This window comes from Kogia breviceps, chromosome 18 (genome assembly GCF_026419965.1).
Source record: "Kogia breviceps isolate mKogBre1 chromosome 18, mKogBre1 haplotype 1, whole genome shotgun sequence".
NCBI lineage: Eukaryota > Metazoa > Chordata > Mammalia > Artiodactyla > Physeteridae > Kogia > Kogia breviceps.
The window spans coordinates 38,654,790-38,679,804 of NC_081327.1; the positions used below are offsets into that span (position 1 = coordinate 38,654,790).

The 25,015-nt window shown below is 47.7% G+C and overlaps 1 long non-coding RNA gene and 1 pseudogene across 2 annotated transcripts in view; one reads left to right on the forward strand and one right to left on the reverse strand.

Moving 5' to 3' along the window:
* The window catches only part of LOC136793009 (uncharacterized), a 248,421-nt gene that overhangs the window by 158,724 nt on the left and 64,682 nt on the right, over positions 1-25,015 (reverse strand). Inside the window, exon 1 of one of the 2 annotated variants that reach the window (XR_010837693.1) lies at positions 412-488. The exons of the other annotated variant lie outside the window; for it this stretch is intronic. This is a non-coding gene — a long non-coding RNA (uncharacterized lncRNA). Of the gene's footprint in view, positions 1-411; positions 489-25,015 lie in introns of those variants that run through there. 2 annotated transcript variants of the gene reach the window in all.
* LOC131744379 (tubby-related protein 3-like) lies at positions 18,772-21,522 on the forward strand (annotated as a pseudogene).

Genomic DNA, 25,015 nt, shown 5'->3' on the forward strand with positions numbered 1-25,015 from the left:
CAGCAGAGCCCACCCGACAGCGCCTCTGCCATAGCCTGCAAAGGAACATCTGGTCTTGCTGTCTCAAAGCTGCTTCCAGGAATATACTTGTACTCCGTGCACAGAGCTGTAGATTCAAATGTCCCCCCACCCTCCGCTCTCACCACCAATACCTTACTTTGGATTAGATCATCATCACCGTTTCATGGACCACGGCAACAGCGGGGTAACTGGTCTACCAGACTCCAGCGGCCCCGCCCCACTCTTCTATGTTCTGTGTCAGCTACCAGAATGTTCTTTATAACAGGCAAGCCCGTATTCCTCACCTCCTTGCTCCAAAATCCCCCTGCCGCTCAGGATGGAGTCCAAGCCCCCAGACACAGCCTTCCAGGTCCCTCAGGAACTGACTCCAGGCCACCTTTCCAGTCTTACCTGTCCAGACTCGGCCTCATATGCCTTCTTGCCCAGACGCACTGGCTGCTTTCATCTTCGCACACATAACATCCTCCTCCACACTGGCCTATTTTTACTCACACTATTCCCTTTCTCTAGACTAGTCTTTCTCTGCTTGGTGTACACCTGCTGATTCGTTCCACAAATATTTGAGCACCTACTATATGACTAGAAATGACAGAATATGTAAGCCAAACTCTATGAGAAGACAAATGAATTCAGATTTAATACTCTGGAAACAATCATTTTGCGGGATGCTTGAGAATGACTCTCCTAGAACAATGATATTCAAACTTAAATGAGCACACAAGTCACCTGGTGATCTTGCAAAGACGCAGATTTTGATTCACCCAGTCTTTGATGGAGCGGAACCAGGGAATCTGAAACTTGTAACACACTCCAAAGCAGTGGCCATGCTGGCAGTCCAAGGACTTTGAGTAGCAAGGGCATGACCTTCAGATTTAGACTTAACTGGATTCAAATCCCAGCTCTGCTGCCTCCTTGCTGTGGAAAGTTGAGCAAGTTATTTCACTTGTCTGAGCCTCAGTTCTTTGACAGTGATTTGATAACCAACAGATGCTGGTTATTCAATGATGTCTACTCAAGGAACTCTGAGATAAGTGGGAGAGACACACAGATAGACAACTAGGGCATAGCAAGATGTGTGCTATGATGGGGGTACAGACCCAGGAAAAGCTCCAAAGACTTTCTAAAGAAAACTATCTCTGATCTGAACCTTAAAAAAAGAATAGGAGTGAGCCGATCAAAGATGTGGGTAATCCAGGTGGAGAGAGTAGCCTCACCAAGGAAAAGAGATGAGAGAGAGGACGAGTGTCGGGAAGGAAAAGTAAACTGGCTTCGTCCACAGGGCAAGGTGCTTGTCGGAGAGCAAGGAGGACTGGGACTGGAGGAGTGAGTGATGACTCAGTCATGAAGGGCTTGTATGTCATGTGTGGAGTTTGGGATTCCCCCTGAAGACAAGATGGAGCTACTGGGACTTTAAGCAGGGGAGTGACCTGAGCAGACGTGCCTCTTAGTTTGATATACTGAGCTGCCACGTGGCAGGAGCCAGACTGGAGGAAAGAACACTGGTCAGGGGTGGGGGGCAGTGGGGAAAAGGAGGTGGCTGCAGAAAGATGCTTGTCATGTGCCTTTGAAATGTTAGTTGAATATACAAGTGAACAAAGATTTAGTTATCTCCTTTCTTTTTTTTTAAATTGAAGTAGAGTTGATTTACAATATTGTTAGTTCCACGTGTACAGCAAAGTGATTCACATATATACATATATATTTATTCTTTTTTAGATTCTTTTCCATTACAGTTTATTACAAGATACTGAATATAGTTCCCTGTGCTACACAGTAAAACCTTGTTGTTCATCTATTTTCTTTATGGTAGTATGCACCTGTTAATTCCATACTCCCAACTTATCTCTCTGTCCTTTCCCTTTTGGTAACCATAAATGTGTTTTCTGTGTCTGTGAGTCTGTTTCTGTTTTGCAAATAAGTTCATTTGTGCTATTTTTTTAGATCCCACGTATAAGTGATAGCATATAATATTTGTCTTTCTCTGTCTGACTTACTTCACTTAGTATGATAATTTCTAGGTCCATCCATGTTGCTGCAAATGGCAATATTTCATTCTTTTTCATGGCTGAGTAATATTCATATATATATATATATATATATATATATATATATATATATATATATATCACATCTTCTTTATCCATTCATCCGTCAGTGGACATTTAGGTTGTTTCCATGTCTTGCCTATTGTAAATAGTGCTGCTATGAACACTGGGGTGCATGTACAATATCTTTTTGAATTAGAGTTTTCATATTTTCCAGATATATGCCCAGCAGTGGGATTGAAGGATCATATGCTGACTCTATTTTTCGTTTTTCAAGGAACCTCCATACTGTTCTCCATAGAAGCTGCACCAATTTACTTTCCCACCAACAGTGTTCCCTTTTCTCCACACCCTCTCCAGCATTTATTCATTGTAGACTTTTGAGTCATCCCCTTTCTTGAATACACTGACTTCATTCCTAATATTATAAAGAATCCAGTGATATAAACAGACCATCTCACTGCTCCAGGTCTCATCAAGCAAACTATAAAAAATATTAGGATTTAGTTTATATTCTAAATTTCTACTAACACGGGGGCAGTACTCTCTGAGTTCGTCTAGCTAGTGAGAAATGGACAGTAATGAATAAAAGTGGCTACAAAAATGTAAGATTGTTAAATTTTGTAAAACCCTTTTCCCCATTGAAAATAGTATTTTCACGTGCACTATATTATTCAACTATCCCTGCAGCTTTGCTTCCAGTTGTCGGCTTCAGGCCCCAGAACTCTGAAAGCTTGTTCCCAAACATGCGCCCATGGACTTTAGCCTCATCCAAGAGAAAGTTTACGTTGGAAGGTGGAAAATGAGGAAAATGAAGAGGTAATTATTCACTTTAATGGAATTTTCTTTTATATACTTGATATCTAGAGGGTGGTGTTAAAATGTCCTTTAATGAAATGATGATGGTAGAAGGTGGAAGATATTTTGTTGTTATTCCTTTGCTTTGTTTGTCCTTTCTCAGCCAAATAATAAGTTGGTTATTCTAACATGCTCCAAAAATATTTTTGGACATTTTAAAGGTTTATAAAATCTAAAAGTTTGAGGTCTACTGTTCTACACCATTTAGAGGTCCTTTTCAAGACATGCCGGACCAAGGTAAGACTTTAGTGAGTGAGTTTTACTCCATGACCTGACACCAATTCATTGGTAATTGCTACCTAGAAAATGTATTGGAAAGGATTCTGAGCCTCATCTGTAGCTCAACAGGGGGAAAATGTGTTAGAATCCATTAGTGAGGTCTGCCATGGATGGGGGCGGGGTGCAATGGCAATCCATTTGCAGTAGTATGCTAGTAAATATTTAACAACTGCTCTCTAAAAAGAAGAAAAGCCCTGATGTGTGTCACTGGCCAATTTCCATGGTAAAAATGCTCTCCCCATGGCTAATCACAAGCCCTCAACATGACATCACTGAAAGCAGAGTTGGGAAGAAACGTACCCAGTTGGCTATCACAAACTGGCACAAGCCAGCTCCAGGGCGCCATAGCACCCTTGCTTTTGATTTGCTGTCCTGATTCTAGACAGCAGGGAACCACTGAATGCATGTGCTTCAGTCTTACATCCACACACCACAACTTCTTCCCCTTGCTCACGTGTCCAGAGATATTCCTTCGGTCAGAAAAGCATTGCACATTTCTATTTCTTCCACTAAATATGGTTTATTTATCAACTCTCCTTTATGTAACTCCAGCATGAAATGAAATGCGTGATCTCATAGACCTCTTGCTGGCAAGAACAATGACACTGAAACATGAACAGTGACACTGAAACAAAACTATTCAAGTAAATTCCCTCAAGGGGGACTGGCATTAGGTGCTGTGGCTGATGGAGGCCTAACTGGTATTTCCTGCTATGGATACAAAATAGACCAACGCTTATTAAACAACTAGAGCGTGTTATCTAGTGACCAAAATTAATTGAGTCAAGGTGGTATTTCTAGGCTGAGCAAGACAGCTTTCTGAAGAACATCACATCCTAATATATACTGAGTCATGACGTTAAGCCTGAGATGTAGGGCCCAAGAAAGTCCTACAGTACTGAGTGCTGGCTTTGTCATTTGGCTTCATGCACACACAACTTGCACCCTACCTTTTTTGCACCCATCCTCTCCAACTCTACTCTGGAGCTCAACTCCCTAGGTTGAGGGAGAGCCAGGCACTTGGTCCACACTGGGGTTTTAGGATCTGGGAGTGGGTCTGGGATGAGTTTGGAACCTAGAGTACGGGATACCGTCTCAAAGGCGATAGGTCCATGCAAGGCTCCAATGTACATCTGTGCAGGCTGTGCACTGCACAACTCCAGGGTGCACCATTTTATGTGAATATGGCAGCCCTCCATCTACAGGGCCTGGAAATGAGGCAGGATATGGAGTAAACGGTCAGTGATGAAGAACAAGGAAGACTGATGAATGGAGTTTAGGAGAAAAACCATATAGGGACTGCTCTAGTTGAGCCCATTGACGAAGAAAGAGCTAGTAAGTATGTAGATCTTGCTTGAAGTAGACTCAACATTGTACAGATGGGGAAGCTGAGACTCAGAGAGGGAATTGCTCATTGCCCTGGAAATCAGGGGACCAACGGAAAGAAGGTCTTTCCTTGGGTTAAGATTACCCGGGGAGAGGTAGCCCTTGCAGCTCAAGACCAGGAGTGCTTGTAAACTGAGCATGTTGGTAGGAGTGGGAGTAAAGGACCAGGGAAGAATCAGAAATGAGCTGAGAGTCAGGAAATGGATTCCAGAGGATGCTCCATGAACAGAGCAAGGGTGGGGTGGCCAGATCCCAACCAGGTTCCCCAGGATGGGCTGAATTCCTGACCCCACCTGCTATCTGAATTCACTTTCCTGTTTCTTAAAGACAGCCACACTGGTGTTCTAGCCAGCAGTGAAATGCCCACACTTCACAGCACCCCTCCACAAGCCTGCATCTGCCTCAGGCTGGTCTTCAGTCTGAGGCCCCCCCTGATGTTGATTGAAACTGGCAGATACCACTGCCTAGAGTGGAGAGATGACCAGAGGAAGAAGGGAAATAATGTCACGTTACTGAATTGCAATGGAATAGAGTGTAGAACGGTGCATGTGTTGTAAGATGTAAGAATTCTGTTCCACGTTCTCAATGTCAAAGAACTGAAGCTCAGAGAAGCGAAATAACTCGCTCAACCTCCCCCAGCAAGAAAGCAGCAGAGTTGGGATTTGAATCCAGGTATGTCTAAATCTAAAGGTCATGCCCTTGCAACTCAAAGCCCTTAGACTGGCAGCTTGGGTACTGCCTTGGAGCTTGTTATAAATTTCAGATTCTCTGGCTCCATCGAAGACCCACTGAATCAGAATCTGCATCCTTGCAAGATCACCAGGTCACCTGTGTGCTCATTTAAGTTTGTATATCATTGTTCTAGGAGAGTCCTTCCCAAGCATCCTGAAAAATGATTCTGCTTCCAGAATATCAAATCTTGATTCAGGGACTTCCCTGGTGGTGCAATGGTTAAGAATCTACCTGCCAATGCGGGGGACACGGGTTCAATCCCTGGTCCGGGAAGATCCCACATGCTGCGGAGCAACTAAGCCCATGCGCCACAACTACTGAGCCTGCGCTCTAGAGCCCGCAAGCCACAACTACTGAGCCAACGTGCCACAACGACTGAGCCCACACGCCGAGAGCCCGTGCTCCGCAACAAGAGAAGCCACTGCAATAAGAAGCCCGCACACTGCAACAAAGAGTAGCCCCCGCTCACCACAACTAGAGAAAGCCTGCGTGCAGTAACGAAGAGCCAACACAGCCAAAATAAGTAAATAAATACATAAAATAAATAAATTTATTGTTTTTAATTGGTTCATTTTTCATCTGGTAGAGTTTGGCTAAGATATTTTTCCATTCCTAGCTGTGACTTACCCCAGAGCAAGAAAAGTGTCAGGGGTGGAAGCTGTTACTTCCTCTTCCATTTCTTTGCAAAAGAGAGAGAAAACATCACAGCCATGTGTGACTTCTCTCATGGTGATGACACAGCCAAGAAGAGGCTTGTTTTAAGGTGAAACAACTGCTCTGGGCTAGCCACTATCCCAGGGCTTCATCTGGGTATATGTGACTTTTCATCGCCTCAGCTGTCACACAGGAAGGAATCCAGTGTAGCTTGCTGATGCGGATGCTGGGAAAAGTAGAACGGGACAGAGACCATTGGATTTCACCTCCCTTCTCCTCAAGCTGCCAGAACACGCCCACTTCTGTCACCCTGGCCCGTGGGAGATTATAGGAAGAAATCATATAAAGAAAGATGTCTAAAAGGAATAACCCATTGTCCATTTGGATGGACATGCCCCTCTCACAGCCCCAGGTGGAGCATACAATCCCTCCTTCCTGTCCATAGCTGACCAGATCGAGGATGCAGCAGAGATGGCACGGCTCTCTCAAGTTCATATATCCATTCCCATTCTTATTCTCTCTCCCTCCTTCTCTCCTCTTTCGCTCCCTTTCACTTCCCTCCCTCCCTCTTGTGTTCCCTACTTCCTCCTCACTCTCTCTCCTCCCCCACCCCATATCTGGAATTGCAAAACAGAGAGAGGAGTGGTCAGTTAGCAGTGACGGGTATAGCAGGTGTCCTGGATGCCCCCTGCCCATGCCCTCTAGATCCTTACCTCTATATGCTGAAAGCTGCTTCTGACAAACTCCTGTAACTCTCCCTGCAGGAGCGTGCTTGGCCAACACACAGAGGAGGTGGCGAGTGCTGAAGGTTAGTGCCCCCAGAGCTGCCCTGAAAATGACTAGTGAGATGTGATGTATACATACCCCGGCTCTCTGGCTCCCTGTGTAGACTGCCTTGGAGACACATACTCCACACTGATGGCCCAGGTTCCCCAAAGGGATTAGGCTCCAGTTGTTCAAAGTAATAACCTGCTTGATAACACATCCTTTACTGGCCGCCTTGCTCATGCCTTCCTCACCCTTCCTCGCCCCCTTTCTGCTATGTCCTCTAATCACCTTCCAAATAAGCACTGGTACTCGAATTTTCATTTCAGGATCTGCTTCTGAAGTCCATCTCAAGGAGCTCTCAAAGATGAAGTGAAGAGGTCATGGACAGACCCGGGGAAGCCAAGTTCTGAGGAAGCAGGAGAGGCAAAGGCAGAGGAGAGGATGAAAAGTCAAAGGCACAGCGGGGAGGAGAAGCCAGGGCAGCCACCGCGGTCCCCGGTCCCCAGAGCAGGCTCAGCTCCAAATGGCCCTCCAGGCCCAGGGGTCCTCATGGAAAAGCCCTCTTCCTTAGAGATGCCAGAGAAAAGACCCGACCCTTGCCCCCGCCCCCGCCCGGAGAGCCTAATTCGATGGGCAAGCCAAACCAAGACAAAAGAAGGGGCAGCCAGGTAACATACTAGAACCATAGTAGCAGCCAGCACTTCCTGGACACTCTTGCTGGGTGCCTGGCATCCCCGTAGGCACCTGCCATGAGTTCACTCAGGACATCCTCACAACCCTGTGAGCTCAGTCATCATCACCAGTTACTGATGAGGAAACCGAGTCACAGAGAGGTGAAGGTGAGTGACGTGCCCCAGCTGTTCAATCTTAAGTGCCGGATACAGGCTCCAACCCACACGGTTTATCCCCTAAACACCAGGCTGGTCGATACAGCACTTGCTGTGGCACTGCCCTCCTTTTAGAGGTCGGGTTTTCCTGTTTCCAGAACATATTTCTCATTTTGAGAGGAAAAAAAAAAAAAAAAAAAAAAAAATGTCGCTATGGTCTCCAAAAGCTCCTGGCTCTGGACCTCTTTGCTTCTTAAAGTGGATTCGGTCTCAAGCGAGGCTGGGTGCTGAAGAAGCTTGGATGGAGTCACAGTGAGGCAGGGGCGAGGCTGGGGCACCGGCCCAACTCTCAGGCCAGAGCCAGGGAGAAGGGTGCTCACGGGCCAGCACACGGTGGACTCTGCCCTCCGCCAGCAACCACATGCTGAGCCCAGAGCTAGGGGCTTTATCTGCTTTATAATTCAACGCCATCCCCTCTCTGCTGAGTATGCTGCACGAACCCCAGTTCAAACCTGAGTAGGTTGAAGTTCAGATAAGTTAAGTGCTAGGCTGACCGGAGCCCCCCCTGGGTCTCTCTAACTCCAGAAACTTATATCCCTGCCCAGAGGATCTGGGCTGACTCTGATCTGGCTCTGGTCACCCAACGTGCTGCACTGGGTGGCTGGGACACGTGGGCAGGACTCTCCAGAGTGGGCCTTGGCGGCCAGCCATCAGCAGTGGAAGGGCGCAGGGAGCTGGGCCCCCCCCTGCTGGGCATCTCCAGGGTTGAGGAGGGTCTCGTAAACCTCCAGACTTTTCTCAGAGACCCATCAGCATCTACATTCACAGTGCACCTCCCACCCCTCCCAGGTCTGCTCTCGTCAACCGAAGGCATCCTCTTCTGATTCTACAATAGGAAGCCTTGCTTGGACTCCCCACGAATCCTCCCCAATCTGTTTCTAGGCGTGGGTTCCTTCTGCTTTCTGCAGGGCCTGGTTTTCGACATTCAAAAGCCAGTAAAGAAATGCATGACTGGCAGGGAAGTGTGGTGGAAAGGAAACGAAGGGCAGGTAACACTGGTTAACGCTGCAACATTGCGTTGCCCCCTGAAAACATTAATTGTTAAACACCTGAAGTCATCTAGCACTCAAGGGAAGAGTGAACCTCCAATGTTGTTGCGTTTTGAGGGTTTTTTTTGGTGGGGGGGGGGGATGCAATTCCTCATTTTTCTTCTCCTTTAGATTCTAAAGGTTTGTGCTAGTTTCCTTTTTCTTATATTTTTTTCCCCCAGAGATCGAAAACGTCAAGAAGGAACCTCAGCCAGACAAAGTCTGATTAGAAGGTGCCCCCACAGGAGGGGCTGAAAAGAAGCTTTTTAAGAAAATAAAAATAGAAAAAGCAACAGCGGTGGCGTAGGCATTTTTTGCCGCTAAGAATAGCAGCAGTCAGCTTCGGGCTCCCAGGGTCCCTCTTCTAAAGCTCATTGTGGTGGGAGCTAGAATCCATTTTCTGTTTCAATTGACGTTAATTTCATCCTGGCATATTTCAGGCCTCTCATCACCAGATGATTCATTGCTGCATGTAAGGGAGTACAATCAGCTCAAATATTTGTAGTCTTCATGCAATTGCTGTAAGAAAACAGGGGACTGCGTGCCACAGATCGCCCCCTTGCCGCCCGTCCCCGCCCCGGGCCAGCGTGTTGGGTGAGAATGACAGGCAGCGGCTGGTTCCTCTGTCCTCTTCCCCTTTGCCGACTGAGAACCACACAAAGCCTCCCTCCCCTTGGAGACCAGCAGCTTCTGGCCGCAAGATATTTTCACAGAGAGGGTTATGCTCCTGATAGCCTGGCCAGGAATGTTTCCAAGGACAATTCAGAGGAAATGTTGGCAGACCTGCCCTTCCATGGTTTCCTAACCTTTGTGTCCAAGAAACTCTCAGGGTATGTTTCCTTGGTGATAATCTTAGCATCCAAGAATCACCGGGCAGGAGGAGGCCTGGGACCTCTTCCTTGCCATCCCAGGGAGGAAATCAAAACCAGAGTAGACAAGGCTCAGCAAAGGTTAAGCAGCAAGGGAATCAAGGTTAGAATCTAGATCTCCTGACTCATGGTCCAGACTACATACAGCTGCTCTTATTATTCTATAGGTTTTTAGAATAATTCTTTTCTGATTATTAAAAAAGTATTCATGTTTACTACAGAGAATGTTCCAAGTATGGATATGCTCACTCCAGGATCCCAGTCCTCAGAGATAGTCACCATCAAAGCCAGGTGCACAGACATTCAACCTGTGCAGTCACAAAGGGCTTCTTTGCACACAGAAGGCTCCTGCGCTTTGTTTAATGGTCTCATGTTGTTTGCCATCTTGAATTTCTTCACTTTTGAACAAGGGACCGCGTGTTTTCATTTTGCACCGGGCCCTGCAAATTATGTCCCTGGCCCTAGTCACCATTGATATTTCAGCACCTTCTCTTCCAGTGCCTAGCATCTTGCTACATCCCATTCATTCATTCCTTTGTTCATCCAACACATGTTTACTGAGCACGTACTACATGCAAATTACAGAATCCCATGAAAATATCACTGAGAGGAAGCCTTCCTTGATTGCTCTATTCCATGAACACAGACAAAGTGCTCGAGTTGTTGCCCTAGGAAGATTAAACTGGCTGTCCGTGGAGAAAAGACTGACTAAAACTTACCTGATTCTAAAACCAACCACCACACAAGGAAGAGGTCAGGCAGAGGGAAGAGGTCAGGCATGGTCCTTTGGCATCTACGGTCCCCTACTCTGCATGTCCACATGTGTGCAGTGCTCTGATAGAGGCAGTGAGGGCAGGGCTGGAAGGACAGACGGGCATTATTTACATGCCAGCAATGGCTCAGAGAACTGACCTGTAATTGCAGACATCTTTACAACCTAGTTGCAAGAAATAAGACCAGACTCCATCCAGTTCCTACAAAGGCCAACTCCATAGCCATGGCCCAAGCACTTCCAGCGAAAAGCATGACATTTAGTAATTGCTCTGCAGACCCGGCTCTGTCCTGCGTTTCCCAGCATTTTTATGGCCAGGGAGTAGCAAAAGGAATTTCTTTGCCCTAGAGTCTAGGCAAAGATGCTTTTCAAAGCAATGAAGAGCTATTTCCTCCAAACTGCAGGTAGAAAAGGTAAAAGAAAGAGAAGAATTACCCCCGGTTACATGGTAGACACTGGAAATGCAGAGGACAAGCTCTGTAGGGTTTAAATGTTATATCTCCACAAGAAAAAAAAAAATTAAGGTAACCTTTCTTTCTCCGGACCAAAGGCATCTGATATGGATGCTCCACATTTATAGCAATATATCCCACAGGATATTTGAAAGCTCTGATTTAATCTTTAATTTCTGCCCAACAAGGTGAATGCCTGAATTGTACCACTGCAATAAGACAGAGGTTCCAACTCCATAACTAGGTGTTGCTCTGAGTCCATAAATATTTACCTGCCTTCCAGAGGTTCTGGAAAAGGGGAATGGTCAAAAGTTCAATTGCCTCCTTGTTATCTGACCCCACTTATCTTGCTGTTGAACACCTCCAAGGGTAACTCTCAAGACCCAACGAGTTGAGAGAAAAATATCCTTTAATATAGACCCAGATAACGTGAACTTCTCACCCTCAGTCTCCCTCTTGGAGACAGCCACTCCCACCGTTTCCCTGGATTTTTCTTAGAGAAGCACCAAACTTGCCGCTGAGAACATTCAAATCACATGCCTTTGATTGGGCTTGAGATAATTACTGGAGAATTTCTCCCATAAGATAATGTCTGCTGCTGCCGGTCTGCGCCCTCCAATCCATACTCCTTACTAAGACCAAAGTGATGTTCTAAAAGGCAAATCTAACCATGTGTGTAGAAGATGCTCCACATCCCTGAAGCTCACCCGAGTAAAAGGCAGCCACGATGGAAGGTGCCACGCGCATATGCAGTATCCCACCTCCAGGGCACGCTGTGATGTTTCTCTGTTTTTCTACCTCTGGGCTTTCTCTGGACTCACAGAGTCAGCTGAGCCCATGATTGATTAAAAGTCATTTGACTGTAAAAATGACCATCACACAAGGGAGAGGCCGGGCAGAGAGAAGGTCACGCACGGTCCTTTGACATCTATGGTAATTTACTCTCCACGTCCACATGTGAAAAGTGCTCTGAGAGAGGCAGTGAGGGCAGGGCTCGCAGTGCAGATGGGATGTAACTAATGTTACAGGCAAACAGCTGCACGTGCAAGGAATCATTGCCTCTGAGGGTAACCTTCAATGAATGATGGACGGGAGTCAGCGGATAAATGCCCCCTGCTTCCTACCTTCAGTGGGACAATTCTGGGGCGCGTTCTACACGCTTCATTAAAGGATCCCCAGCAAGACGGAGATCTGCCTTGCCCATAGTTGGTATCAGCTCAAAAACACACAGTTTCCACTGTTCTTCCTTCCCTGTATCATTTTTCACACCCCTTCTGTTTCCTGGGATCACCCTCCAAATAGACCACATACACACAAGTACTCATCTTAGGCTCTGCTTTCAGGGGAACCCAAACTAAGATACCGTCTCATTCTGGGCTTTCAACCCCTCAAAATCTCTTCGTGTTTAGGATAAAACTGAAGCTCCTTAGCTTAATGTTCAAGGCCTTTACGGATGTTACTCCTCATTTGAACCCCAAATGCCAGCAGCACCTAGCCACCTGCAATTAAAACCATCACTCAGTTACACAGCTTCACATCTTCCCTCATGCAGAGTTTTCTTTTCCCGATTTCTTTGCCCGTATCTTGCTACCACGCATGCCTCAAGACTCTGGCTTCATACCTCCTCAGCTGGAAACCTTTCTGCACCTGGATGCATGTGCACGGAGCCTTTTTCATAGCATCGGTATCTGCACCCCTGCCCAGCTCCCCAGGAGAACGTGTGTTCCTCAAGGGCAGGACTGGGTCTTAGCTTGTCAGTGGGGTCCAGGGCTTCATGCAGAGCTTGGCATACTCTAGGGCCACTTAGACATTTCTAAAGGACCATATAAAGCTTTTCCTTCTGTTCTCAGCTAGATTTGGTGTCCTCGAAGTACCCTGGGCACTGTTGGTCTTTTATCCGGGCAACAAAGGGACTTTTTTTTTTTTTTTTTTTAAGGAGATGGCATAAAGTAACTCATGCAAACATTCGCCGACTTGTCTACCATGCAAAATTCCCTCTCGTGGAGGGAGCAGGAAGGATACTGATGTCCCATCAGTATCAACACCCAGGCCAAGGCACGCAGAGGTGTCAGGTGGAAGAACGTGAGGGCCTTGGAATGTCAGAGCTGGGCAAAACTGAGGATTATACAGCCGGGCCAAGAAAGAGACTTGCTCGAAGAGACTAGACGCCCAGGCTCCAAACTCCCGGGCAGGCGTTCTTTCCACGCACTCGCATCAACTCTCACCAACACTGAATCACAAACAGCCTGGCTGGGCCTTGGCCTTAGCCTTTTCCAGCAGGTCAGGATGCAATAGTTTTTGAAGGGTAAGGAAGTAGGGAAGCAGTACTTCAAGGAGAATAATTGTTCTGAACACCACAATTCAAGTTGATCTGGCAAATTTCCTCAGAGGAATGAGGATGCTCTTCGTAGAACAAATCTCAAGGAGAAAAAAAAAACAAGCAAGGGTAATTGAGCTGATGGATCAGGTTTTCTAGTATGTGCTCTGTATTCTAAATATTCTTCCTTATTTTCTTATTTCTATACATACAGTCCTTTCCTCACTGTGCATTGTGCAAAATATATGATTGCGAACTTGGTGAAGTAGGAAAGGCCTTGTCTAACTCATTTCCATTTCTCCAGCATTGACTCATGAACCTTGTCCCCACCTTAGACCAACAGAAGAAGTGAATTATGTATGTAGCAAGGCAGATGGACAAGTGGACAGATGATGGATGGCTGACAGATGGAGGGACAAAGGAATGGGTGGCTGGGTGAAGGCGTGGGGTCTCCCTTTAGTGCTTCCCTTCCTGCCCTGCTCCTTTACGACTTCTTCTCTGCCTCACCACCCCAAAGCCATTATCCTTTACCTTTGTCCAAGCCTACTCTAAATACAGGATCTGATTGGTTTCTCCAGCAGGTGGAGGGCCTATATGACCCAGAGATGAGGCTCTCCTCATCTCCTGGAGGATGGCTTTCTTTATATCCTTATCATCCCCCTGGGCCAGTCCTCAGAAGTCTGTGACGTGTCAAAGGCCATCACCCAGACGTCCTGCTGGAGAGCAGACCTGAGACCCTTTTGAAGGTAGAAGTCCACTCTGGACCATGTATGAGCTTGTGACCCATGGTCAGATGCCGACCTCCTGAGGCACTTTCCCAGCAGATGCAGATTCCTCCTTTCCCGACCTCCTCCCCATTCCTTTTAGCATTTTGCATAATGTTCATTTCCCTAGACAGTTCCCATCATGTTTATTTCAGGAACTCCAGCAGTCACTGTTAATGTGACCTACATTTTTTTTTTGATGTCCTAGGTGTTCTCCAATTATCATTAACCCAGTATGTTTTAAAAGCAGTATTAGAAGAAGAAATTATAGGAGGGAACTAGTCTTGCTTCTTTCCAATCAACAGGAGGCAATAATAAGAGAAGGGTTTCAATCGGGAGCTGAGAAACCTGCTTCCTAAGCAAAAATCCAGAAGAAAAATTGGCCACTTGGGAAACAAGGAAGCAAAACTTTCTTGATCCCCTACTGTGCACTAGATATTTTCATCTGTTATTTCCCACAATCCTCATAACATCTTACAAAGTAAGTATCAAAATTCCACTTTTATAGATGTGGGAACTGAGGCTTAGAGAAATGGGAAATATTCCTGAGGTAAAAAGACTAAAAGATGTTAAAAAAAAAAAAAAAAAAGACTAGTAAGTGCAGAAGCAGAGGTTTGAGCTATGCAAGCAAGCTTTGCAGGTCCATAAGCTGGACCAGAGGTTGCCTCTGGCTAGGTCTGACCACTACATCACACCACCACCTTTGCAGAACAGCATCCTGTGGCTTGAGAGAAAGCAGCCATGTTCTTCCTTGGCCTTGCCCCCTCAACATCTCCAATGAACACAGTTGATTGGTCCTGGGTTAGACATTCAACCTAAGTTCAACCAATCTGATTGGTCCAGGCTTGGACACTGAACTCAAGCCCAATCAATCTGATAGGTCAAGGATTGGACATTCAGCCCAAGCCCAACCAATCATAGACTTTGTCTCTGGGATTCTTCACATTGGAACCAGGAAACAAATCCAGACCCTCTCTGATATCTGGCAGCGGCAGAAGCCAGGCTGAGACATGAAGGCCAGGAGCAGCGGGAAGACATTCACAGGGGAAAGTGGAAACGAAAGAGGAACAGAGAGATGGCAGAGCCCCTGCCGTGGGAAGTGCCCAAACCCCAGCTGCATCTTCATCCTTTCTGTGCTGTGGTTGGCTTGTTCAACCTTACCTTGCCCGTGAGCCAATAAATATTCCTCTGCCCAAGCTGGCTCTAGTCATAGTTTAGCCTTGAACAACCAAAAAGAGTTTGGACTAATATGAAGGTCCTGTGTGTACATTTCCTAGTCCTTGGCTGGAGATTGGATAAGTAAAGGGGGGATCAGACTGAGCCAAGGATGTCCCTTAATCCCACAACACGAGGGAGATTCACTTTCCGTGCCTGGAGAGTGACTTTCCGTGCCTGGAGAGTGACTACTGGTTTCTAAGGAATGTAAAGAGCTGGTCCCAACTCCGAACAGGTCAGGATATGAGCAGAAGCAGGGAGTGGAGAGAGGAGGCCGCTTCACGGCCACAAGGCAGCCCACACGCCACCCTCCTCCCCCCAGCCTCCGTCTCACCATCCCTAGAACGGGACAGCTGACTAGATCAGGCTTTCAGCCACTCACCTACTGCCCTCACCACGGGAGCCAGTGTTTACACAACACTTTTTTAAAAATGGGTTCACTTTGTTGTCCTTTATCTGTGAATAACGGATTCGATGTGCCAGCCGTATTTTTCCAATACATATTAAAATGCGTAACGACTCAAATGAAACACGTTTGACTGTGTGCCAGGCAAATCCCCTCGGGTCCCACACTCTGCAGCATCATGGGGCAGACAATCTCTACGGAGCCGACGACTGTGTCTTGGTAGACAGTGATAGAAGGCCAGTCACTCAGTGTTCATTCAACCAGCACGGACAGAGTCCCTGCTCCAGGCCGGGCCCCACTGAGAAACCGCAGCAATCCACGTAGTGTTAGCTGACAGTAAGGGAGCGTTTACGATGGGCTAGACACTGTACTGGGTGCTTCATAGCCGTTAGCTCACTGCCGTCCACTGAAAACTCCCACGAGGTAGACAGAACTAATTTCTGAATCTCAGAACGGTGAAGTATTCATCACTTAATCCAAAAGCGAGTGTGTTCGTTTTCTGTCGCTGCCCTAATAAACTGTCACAAATTTAGTGGCTTAAAACATCACACGTTTATAATTTCACAATTCTCGAGGTCAGAAGTCCAACGTGGGTCTCAACAGGCTAACATGAAGGTGCCAGCAGGCTGCATTCCTTTCTGGCAGCTCTAAGGGAAACCCTGTTTCCTTGCCTTTTCCAGCTCCCAGAGGCCACTGCATTCCTTGGCTAATGACCACCTGCCTCCATCACAAAAGCTAGCAACACGGACCGCGTCCTTCCCATGATGTCATCTCTCGGGTTCTCTGCAGCCGGAAGTACCTTGCTTTGAAGTACTCCCGTGATGAGATCGGCTCCCCGGGATAATTCAGGATCACCTCCTCCATCCCAAGCTCCTTAACCTTAACCACATCTGCAAAGCTTCTTTTGTCACTTGAGGTGACATATCCACAGGTCCCAGAGATTAGGATGCGGACGTCCCTGGGGGTTATTATTCTCCCTATCACAGAGAGCAAGGGGCACACGAGATTCAATCCTTTATCCCAGGGGTCCCCAACCCGGGCCGCACAGCAGGAGGTGAGCGGCAGGCGAGCGGACAAAGCTTTAGCTGCCGCGCCCCACCGCTCGCATTCCAGCCCGAACCATCCCCGCCCCCCGCATCCGTGGAAAAACTGTCTTCCACGAAACCGGACCCTGGTGCCAAAAAAGTTGGGGACCGCTGCTTTATCCCATGGTCTTCACCACTACCTCAGAGAGAGGCAGCACTCAACGGGCTGCTAGCTTCGTGAGAGATGGACGAGTGACAGGGAAAGCCTGCCCGCCTGAAATCACAGTCCATGTTGTTTTCTTGTTTACTGTCTCTTTAAATAGAATGTAAACTCCATAAAGGTGGGGGTTCTTTGTTTTTTAAATTTAATTATTTTTTATACAGCAGATTCTTATTAGTTATATATTTCATACTGAAGGTGGGGAGTCTGAGGCCCTGTACACAGCTGTATCTTATCCCCCAGAGCCGGGCCGTCTAATACGGTGGCCACAAGCCGCACTGGACATGTGAGCAGTCCTAACCGAGATGTGCTGTACGGGTAACGTATACACCAGATTTCAAAGACTCAGTATGATAACAAGAATTAAACCATCGTTATTAATATTTTTGTATTGATTACACATTAAAATTGATGATACTTTAGACATATGAGGTTAAATAAATTATCAAAATTAACTTCATCTTTTTCTTTTTACCTCTTTTAAGGCAGCTACCAGAACGTCTGAACTACATCCGTGGCTCACATTATCTTTCGATTGGATCGCACTGATCTAGAGAGGTACTTGGCGCACAGCAGACACCCAGTCCATACCAGTCGAGTGAACAGAGGGACGACACGGTGTGAGAAAGTGGGGAATAAAACCGGCATTTTCAAACACGCAGTCTGAGTCAGGGAGTCATGGGCTTCAAGCCCCCAAAAGGCAGGCAGTGGACGTGACATGGATTCACACCGCGAACCAGTGTCTCCTGAACACCTAGCAAGAGTGAAGGCAAAATTTAGTCTAATCATCGTGGTAGAACCAGTGAAGGACTGGCTGTAGGCTAGGAAGTGAGGTGGCTGAATTTCTGTTTGAGAAAGCGGGTTCTTTATGTGAGCTATGAAGGCTGGATGGGGAAGGGGCTTGAGGAGATAGGGAATCACGGCCCTTTGAAGAGGAAGCAGTTAAGGGACAACATGAAGCAGCTTAAAGGACAAAAGGGAGGGGAGGCTTTATGTATTTCAGAACCAGCTGGGTGAGAAGCACTTACATGGGATTGGGTAAAACTGTAAACAGAAGGATCACAAAGACAGGGTATGTCTCTGTTCTGCCCTCTAAGGGTGAAAGAACAAAGGCTCTCGAGTCCAAAGTCGGGCAAATCGAGGGCAGACAGCAGGAAGGAATGTTTCATCCTAGAGATCATGAGGCTGGAGGCCGCTTCTGCAGAAATGACATGGATGCCTGGGAACCGGGTCAACGCAGCGCTGGGCGGTGGGTTCTGGAAAGGTCAGCGCCAACCTGACCAAGAGGAGAGAACCTGCCTCGCCGGGGCCTCCAAGATACCAGCCGGTGCTCCCAGCACATCTGGCTTTGTTACAGAACCGGGGGCAGCACGCTTTAGAAGGGAAGCCAAGAGATTCAGAGGTGTCTCAAGCCTTATCTGCAACATGCCTTCATTAAATATTTCATGGAGCAGAAAGCCCACTTCAAAGGAGGAAAGCCTTTGCAGCGTCCACAGAAAACCTGGTGTTTCCCTGCCAAAGTGGGAGCCAGCCACCGAGCTTGCACTCCTCACTGGTGTTTTGTTTTCCCCTCTGGGCACTGACAATTAATTTCAACACAGAAACTTAACTCACAAATGTCCAATCCATATCAGTGGGACAAGGGAACCAGGGCCCAAGCTGGGAGGGAGGAGGCTGCATTGTGAGCACAGAATGTGGGAGGGGGTGCCCTCACTCTGCACTTGGGGCAGCCCTTGCCCCCTTCTGGGATCCAAAGGGAGCCCAGGTACTGCCTGCAGCCTCCCTGAGCCTCCAAATGCCTGGCAAAGGCAAGGCTTTCCTGCACAAGTGAGGCTACAACAGGGCCAGGGAGAGAGAAAAAATTTTTCATGGAAAAAACGAAGTGATTTCTGGGAAAGAACGTGAGTTTTACACCAATATTTACTTTTTCTCCCTTCCAAAATCCCACTGAAAGGATTTAGAAAGTAAAATAAAAGCACAACACCAGAAATGTACCCTGATATAAACTATGGACTTAAGGTGACGATGTCCTGATGCAGGTTCATCGGTTGTAACAGGTGGAGGGTATTGACGATGGAGGCAGCTGTGGATGGGGGTGAGGGTGAAGCTCTGTGCTTTCCTCCTAAGTTTGTTATGAACCTAAAACTGCTCTAAAAATAAAGGTCTTTTTAATTAAAAAATAAGACAAAATAAACCAACTAACATGAAGAAAATGAGCAAGGAGACAAAAGCCACCAAACACTGGAAGCAAGAAAACAAATGAAGAAGTAACAGACTTAGACCCCAGGCAATGGACGCCTAAGCCTGCAGGGAGCTGAGAAGCAAACCCATATGTGTAATAGGGGGTCCCCAAAGGGCTCGGCACCAGGAATTTCTGAGTCCTTCATGGGCCCCCCCTTAGCTTGTGAGATAAAGTGGGGAGGGAGGAGCTGCATTCTGAGCACTACCCGCCCCCAGGTTCACCATCTGAGCTCGAGACACACCTGCTCTGACCTCACAGCAACCCAAAGGGTCATTTCGTATTTCCAGCCTCATTTTCCCCAAGCTTCTTTTTTTTTTGAAAATGTTCAATCCTACAGAAAAATTAAAGAAAAGGACAATGAATTCCCTTCGTTTGATCCCTAATGATTATTTTACACATTTTCTTTATTATGTGTATGTGTGTGTGTGTGTGTGTGCAAGTGTGTGTGGTGTATAAATCATTTGAAAGTATTTCAGCCAATATCTCCTAAGAATAAGGACATTCTCCTATAAAATCATATAAGAAAAATTAACAATAAGTTTATAATTTTATCTAATATGTAACACGTATTCAAATTTCCCCAATTGTTCCTTTGGGGAAGCTAGAGTGTCCCTTGTAAACACTTTTGTTTCCTTCTTTGAGTCTAAAACCAACAAAGGTTCACGCGTTGTGTTAGGTGGTGGTGCTCCCTGACCTCGTTTAATCTAGACTTCCATTACTTCAAACTGCAGTTATCAGACCAACAGCATCACATCATCTCAGGTACTGTTAGAAACGCAGAGGCTCAGGCCCAACGCCCCCACCTTCTGAATCAAAACCTGCCTTTTAACAAGATCGCCAGGTAGTTTGCACGCATGCTGAAGTTTAAAAGGCACTGACCAGGCCAGGCTGGCCCCCAGCGGCCTCCGCATGGGTGTGGACAAGGTCGCTGCTCTCGGAGCGCCGCCGTCCGGGGCCCCGCGGGGACAGTGCCTTTGAGGATGAGACCATGAAGCTCCAGCAGCCGAAACTGGATAATCAGAGAGCGCTGCTGGAGAAGAAGCAGGGGAAGAAGCGCCCGGAGCCGCTCACGGTGCAGCCGAACCCAGAAGCCCCGCCACGTCGGTCAAAGCCGGGGGGAAGCAAGGAGCACGCTCCACTGGCAGAACCTCAGGCCCCACACAGCAGTGTCACCCTGCACGGCATTGATGGTCTCCCTGCCCTCCTGAAGCCAGGTGCTCAAGACGTGGCAACCAGACTTCACGTTCCCTCAGTCGGATCTCCTGCCACGGAGGAGGATACTGAAGGAAGTGCTGATGGAGATAGCACTCGGGACCCTGCTTCCAAGCCAGAGAGATCTTCAGGAGATTCTCCAGAAACATGGTATCTCGGGGGGTTTGAACTTTGATGAGGAGGAGACTGGGGGGGGAGGAAGGAGAAGGGAAAACACCAAGATCTCCTTCGTCGTATTCAGAGGCAGAGAGGCCCAGTTCTGCATCCAGCCAGAAGCCAACCACAGATACAGAAGCTTCTGGAACTGCAGCCCAGCACACCGATAACCAGCTGGGAGAAACAGAGAATTTAGAGGGCTCCACGTACAGTCCTGCCCCTCGAGGTGTCACGGGAAAGTGTCGGATAACTCGGGATAAAAAAGGAATGGATCGGGGGCTTTTGCCCACCTACTATATGCACTTGGAAAAGGACGAAAATCGGAAGGTAGAAAGCGGAAAAAGAGCAAAACATCCAACTACCTTATCTCCACTGATACACCAGATTTATCTCATGAAGGGGAAAGTTATATTGGCAAACTCAGGTCCAACCTCATGGGGACCAAGTTTACAGTTTATGACCATGGTGTCAGCCCGGCCAAAGCCCAGGGTCTGGTAGAAAAGGCCTGCATGCGGCAGGAGCTGGCGGCCGTCTGCTACGTGAGTGCCGCCTCCCGTTTCCTCAGCCTCCCGGCGTCCCAGCCCTGGGCTTGCAGCCCCCCTCCCAAGCTTGTTTCTGTATACTCAAGTTATTTACCAATTGCCAAGTTTAGCTGTATTTACTGTTTTCAGCCGGCCCTCACTCACCTCCTCTTCTCTCTTCCCCATGCCGCCGTGTTAACGCAGGCCTTCCTTACCCCTTACCCGCTGGCTCGCAGTTACCGTAAATTGGAAGCCCACCTCTGCTTTTCGCCCTCTCGACCTGGTTCATCCCGTGCAGCAGCTGCTGCTGAGCAGTCCAGCTCCAGCGGACGCAGCTCTTCTCCTGCTCCACATGCCCTCAGGCTGCCCCTGGAGTCCCGAATCAAGCCTGGACACTCGCCCCTTTCCCTTGCGGCTCCCCGGCTGGCCCGCTCCCTGCGCGTTCCCGTCATTCTAGCTGCTCCTCTGGCCCCTGTGCCCCACCGGAGAGCCTGCCCTGCCCCTCCTTGCCTCTGCCTGTCCACCAGGGTCAGCAGAGGGGGGCTCTCCCGACACTGCGTGTGCGTGATGCTCCCCTCGGTTCCCCGCGCTTCCTCTAGTGCCCCAGGCTGCCTCTTCAGCACCATCCTTCTCTACCACTTCGTAAAGTCCCATTCACCGCTGTTTCCACGTGAACACGGACCCGGCGCGTAGTGGGCATGCGAAGTTGTGGAGTCAAAGAAGTAAGAAGGAATTAACCCGACTCAGTTGTTGCTCTGATCCCAAAGTCTCAGCTTTCCATCAGTTGGAATTAATCTCATCACTTGATTCCCATGAGATTTGATCTAAGTGGCCGAGAATCATTTGACTGAACACTTTATAATGTATAGATGTTTTCTCAAAGCTTCAGAATCAATTACATATTTTAACTATGAAAAAAAAAAGGCACAGAGAGACATACAACAAACACATCCATACACACCACATACACACACGGATGTATATATATATATACACACCCACACACATACATCTATACATACCTGTATACACATGTATATACACATACATGTACACATATACACAGCCACACATATACACACCCTCACACATACATGTGTACACATCCACACACATGCATATATACACAAATACTCGCAACCACACACATATGTACATACACTCACACATACACACATATAAACACACACCTATAGCCTTTTTGTTTGTTTCTCACAGGCAATGGCTTTTTTTTTGGTCTGAAAGGTCCAAGCCAGCAGCCTTGTAGAAAGCCCCACATTGTGCATTTTTCTACTTGCTTCCTCATGATTCGATTCAGAGGAAACATTTTTGGCAAGAATATTATGTAGATGATGTCCTCGACTTCTCACTGTATCACATCAGGAGGCCCATAACGCCAGGACTTCCCTCTCCTAGAGACACTCTGTTTGATCATCAGTTAAGGTGGTGATTACCATCTGCACCAGAAAGGCCCATTTTTCCCACTGTAATTTGTAGTTAATCTGTGGGCTGATTCTCTGGAATCATATTAACATCCTGCTCCCCAATGCCTCTCACCCAACGGTCTCAGCATCCCTTGTGGGCCTTGCACTGGAGGCCGCAAATTGGTAACTTTCTCATTCCTTCTACGTTGATTGCTGGCGTTCTGCTGTAAAGCGTTTCTCTCCTCTCCTCTCTCTGCCACCCCCCACCCCCATCTCTCCTGGACTACTATCAACCATGAACTCACAAATACTGTATTATTCTATTTGGTGCTCAAAAACTATCCTGTGGGAGCCCACACAAGCTGGCAGCCGTGTGTCTTATTCCTCTCTGCATGTCTAGGAGCTGCGTGACTTTGGACAAGTGATTTAACTTCTCTTGTTTTTCAGTTTCACCATCTGTTAAACAGGTGATAACTGACCATCAGCTGATGGGTTGGTGTTAAGAATTCACTGAAGGAATGCACGTAAAACCCTGGCAACTGTGCCTGCTACACGATCAGCCCTATGTAAGTGCCCGTTATTATACGTATTCTTGTGACCTTGACCATCATCACCACCACCACCACCACAAGCCCAGCCTTCGGCACAATGCCAGAGCTCTGCAGGCAGTTTAGAAAGGGAGGAATGGGGGAGGGAGGGAGAGGAGAAAGGGTGGGGTAAAAACCTTTAAAGAAGAGAGAACACGTCGGAAAATTCCAGCACCGCCTTCCTCCCCACCCCACCCTCACTCCCCCACGCATGACCGGGTCCTAGCTACCATCCAGGCCACACCACTGCTCCTGGAAAAATATTTGGTGAGCTGAATTAACATGGGGCTCTCAGATAAACCCAAATGCTGGTTGAGAAGATGTGTGCTCTTTCCCATCTGCTGCCTTCCAAACAATGCTGGTCTTATTATTTCAAATGACATGCAGTTCTCTGTAGATTTGCTTGTCGTGCCAATCCAGCTGTTATGTAAGTGTATTTCATTTCCCTCTGCATACAAGTCACTGATGCAAGGCAGCTACATCCCAGGTCTGCTGTGCTCCCTGGGGGATGGCCTCAGACAAGTCTTCAGTTCCTTGACCTCAGCAGGCACCTTGGACCTCTCTGCAGAGACCGTGAAGAGCCTCTGAATGTTGAGGGGTAAGGATGGTAAGAGAGGAAGCAAGAAGAGCAGGAAGTGGGTGCCTGTTGAAGCTGGTGATAAGTGTGTGAGTTGGTTGCATTATTTTCTCTAATTGCATGTATTTGGGATTTTCCATTCCAACAAGTTGAGGGAGAAAGCCTCTGAGAGCTGGGCATCTCATGTGGGTTTTGCAGGGTGAATAGGAGTTTCTGATCCAATAAGAAACAGAAGAACAATCCAGATAGAAAGAGACGTCACAGGAGAAGAGCCCACAGAGAAGTACAGCCTGGTAGAAGGTTGCTCTGTTTCACCGTCAACCAGTGAACTGCAATTGGATGCTAGCACTACCCACCCAGTTAGTGCAGACCCCACAGGTTAAGCAGGCCTCCTGACAAGACCTGCTCTCACTTCAGACACCAACCACAAGTGGGGTCCCCAGGCCACCCATGCTTCTGCCCAACTGGTTTCAAATTGGGGGGGAGGTTCCTATGTCCCCCTTTGGTAATTCACAAGAACGGCTCACAGAACTCAGCAAAGTGCTCTACTCATTATCAGAGTTTTATTATAAAAGATACAGATCAGGACCAGCCTAATAATGAAACACACCAGACAGGCCTGCGATGGGAAGGACCCAAACGCTGAGCCCCCATGTCCTCTCTCTGTGGGAGTCAGGATTGTCACCCTCCAGGCACATTGATGGGCTCACCAACCAGGAAGCTCCACTGAGTTTCAGTGTCCAGCATTTTTATTGGGGTTTTGTTACAGAGGGACGATTACTAACTCAGTCTCCAGCCCCTCCCCACAGCCCAGCGGTCAGGCTGGTTCAAAGCTCCAACTCTCTAATCATGCAGTTGGTCCTTCTGGGGACCCATCTGCATACTGAGTCAACTCATCTCATTAGCATAACTTAGGTTTAATTTAAGGGGCTCATGAATTACAAAGGGACTCCCACCACTTGAGAAATTCATTTCAGAAGCTCTATGCCAGCAGCCCAGGACAAATTCCTTATTCTACAACAAGGGTACATGCAGTGGAGAACAGGAGGCAAGAGGCGGGCACCGAGGACAGGCTCTGCTCCGGGCGCTCTATCTGCACGAGACATCACTCAGTCCTCACGGCTCACTGCAAGGTGTGTGTGCAGGGGAGGGAGAAAGTGAGAGAAAGCAGGAGTGGGAAGAAGGGAGAGAGATGGAGGGACAGAGAGAGGAAGGCAGGGGAGAGAGAGTGGGCGAAAAGAGAGAGAGAGAGCTGGTGGGAGGCGGGAAGAAAAGAGGGAGAGAAGGATTTCAACTCCATTTTACAGGAGTCTGAGCCCCAGAGAGAGTGAATGTCAAGTCCAAAATTACTTGGGTATTAGAAGGCAGCAACAAGACTCAAATCTAGGCCAACTGGACTCCCACCTGTGCTTTTTCAGTCTGGAGCAGCGGACAAAAGTGAGCTTAGGAAGGATCGCGTATAACAAAGGTGCTGAGACTTTATTCTGCTGGGTAATAAGAACAGACAGAGGTTTGCAGGCAGGGAACACAGTAAGACCTGCACCTGCAGCTCCGTGGCACATGGACGGGAGGGAGGCAGCAGGAGTGGGAGGGCAAAG